The sequence below is a fragment of the Myotis davidii genome, unplaced genomic scaffold, assembly GCF_000327345.1.
Source record: "Myotis davidii unplaced genomic scaffold, ASM32734v1 scaffold571, whole genome shotgun sequence".
Taxonomy (NCBI): domain Eukaryota; kingdom Metazoa; phylum Chordata; class Mammalia; order Chiroptera; family Vespertilionidae; genus Myotis; species Myotis davidii.
Window position 1 is genome coordinate 1,640,818 of NW_006283136.1, and position 2,937 is coordinate 1,643,754.

The window sequence follows — 2,937 nt, forward strand, 5'->3', positions numbered from 1 at the left end:
GAGTGGATTAAAAACCTATTGTGCATCTGTAAAATGGAATACTATCCTATACAATAAGAAAGGAATATGCTAATTATCCATTACACCATAATGTCACAACCAATCTTCAAGTGGTGGAGAGCTACAGGAGGGCGGGGCAGTGAACTACGAGCAGCGGAGAGCTACCAGTGGTGGTGTGCCGGTGGCCAGCTGAGGCAAGCAGCAGCGAGCTATTCGTGCACAGTAGAGCAAGAATAATTCTTGTTCTCATCCTATAACTGAGAATATAGTTCAGAAGATGAAAAGTATGGTAAAGCAAAGGACTTGTATGCATGCATATAAGCATAACCAATGGACATAAGACACTGGGGGTTAGGGGAGGCTAGGGGACTGTCTAGGGCAGGGGGGGCGAGGATGGACAAATATGTAATACCCTTTGTAATAAAAATTTTTTTAAAAAAATAGAAACAAACCAAAAGAAAAAAAATAAAATAAAACATTGATCCAGATTCACTCTGAATTCCAGCTTAGATGAAATAATTTAGGAGTGAAAAAAGTTGTTTCAAAACACAAGCAAAGTCTTGCTTCTCTCTCCTATCCAAACTGCTGGTTAACATTTCTTAAATAAAGGCCAAATGCTTTTACCATGGAAATAGAGATACGGTTTAATATGCAAATACCTCTCTGATTTAATACTACCAAGGTTTAAAGCGCAATTATATACAAAGAGCAAATTATGATATGGGATGGGAGAAGACAGGCAGGAAGGAGAGAGCCTGAGAGCACTTAGAGAGTTCACATGGGGAGGGTGGAGGCAGCAGATTATCATACACCTGTCATATTATCATGTACACATCCTATTAATAGCTATTTTAATAACACAGCTTCACGGTGATTCAAGCCTTGGCTTTTATAAGCTCTTTCTCATGTATTTTACACCTTTGATCCTTCCTTGAAACTAGAGACTATTGATATACCCATTTTACAGATAAGGAAATCAAGGCTCCAGGAGATTGTAAGGTAGTAAATTACCAAGTTGGAGCTGGAACCTAAAATTCCTAATTCTCTTTCCAGGACCCTTGAATCACACCCAGACACCTCAGGCACATCACAGGGTTAGGTCTGAGTCAGCATCAGTGGAAGAAAGTGGAGCAGATGAAAGAGCCAGACGTTAAGGGTAGTGATGGGGTCCTGGCCAAGACCCACTGACGGGTGTCCAGGTGCAATGACAGAGCAGGAGCCCTGGTCACCCAAAGGGCAACACAATGCCAAGGCCAGCCGCAGGTTGGGGGAAAGGTCCACCACCTCAGCCAAAGAGGAAGGAGAGTTGATTTGGCATCTATATGCGATGACTTCGCTCACACCCCACCCACATTTCTAGGATCTTCCTCCTACTCCTTTCTCTCTTCGCTCCGCTATCCCACTCCTACTCCCACTTACGGTCATGACAAGCAGGAAAATACATACTATTTATTCCCTTGAGTATAAAAAAAAAGCCCTACTAATTCTTTGAACTTCTTTCGGTTTTATCACCTAATTAGGATAGGTGAAGTTCCATAGCTCAATCACTTCACTCCTTAATTAAATCCCATTAATCTCTTTACTGCTTCATTCAATCTTAAACTCCTTTCATATTCGCTCTCCCTGCTAGTGCGACAGCAGCTTTAGGTATCAAATGACCTCCAGATGGATATTGTATACCTCCCACAACTTTGTGTCACATCTGCTACAAAGGTGTCATGCTAATGACACAAAGACATGGATAAGCTCCACAAATCCATGTGACTGTTTGAACTTGCTGGGTTTGGATTTCCTTTGGGAGAATTTCCTTACCGAGCAATTACTGTTCCTATTACACAGATTGAGAAACTACGGCAGAGTGAAGTAAATAGGCTGCTTAGCATCATATGAGTGGCACAAGTAGGATTGGAACACTGGTTTTGGTAATCCATTTGGCAGGCTCTTTTAGAAATTACCTGAAAGAAATTACCTGAGTTTGTAGCTATGATTTCCACATTTTTTTCAATGTTAATAGTCCCCCCATTTTTAAATGTTTAAAAAATTCTTTGTTGTTTAAAGTATTACATATAGTATTACATATGTCTCCTTTTTCCCCATTGGCCTCTCCCTGGCCACCTCCACACTCCCTTTACATGCCCTCACCCCCCTAGTGTCTGTGTCCATTGGTTATGTTTATATGCATGCACACAAGTTCTTTGGTTAACCTATTACCCCCACCCCCACCCCTGCCTTCCCTCTGAAGTTTGATGGTCTGTTCGATGCTTCTATGTCTCCAGCTCTATTTTAGTTCATCAGTTTATGTTTTTCATTAAATTCCACAAATGAGTGAGATCTTTTAATATTTATCTTTCTCCGACTGGCTTATTTTGCTTAGCATAATGCTCTCTATGTCCATCCATGCTCTTGCAAATGGTAAGAGGTCTTTCTCTTTTACAGCAGCATAGTATTCCATTGTGTAGATGTATCTCCATTTTTATTTTGTTTTGTTTTTTATTGATTTCAGAGAGGATGGGGGGAGAGAGAGAGAGAGAGAGAGAAACATCAATGATGAGAAAGAATCATTGACTGACTGCCTCCTGAACACCCCACACTGGGATTCAAGCCTGCAACCCAGGCATGTGCCCTTGACTGGAATTGAACCCGGGACCCTTCAGTCCATTCAGTCCACAGGCTGACGCTCTATCCACTGAGCCAAACCAGCTGTGGATGAATTGTACATTTTAAATTGATATACTTTGCTGCACTTTGATAAAATAAAAACTTCCTAGCAAGACTAGTCAAGAGGAAAAAACACAAATTTTCAATATCAGGAATGAAAACAAGAATATCTCTGCCGATTCTACAACATTAAAAAGATAGTAAGATGATATATCTTTGTGCAACAGATTGAACAATTAAGAAAACAACATTGCTACATTAGTATTAACTAAACTCCAG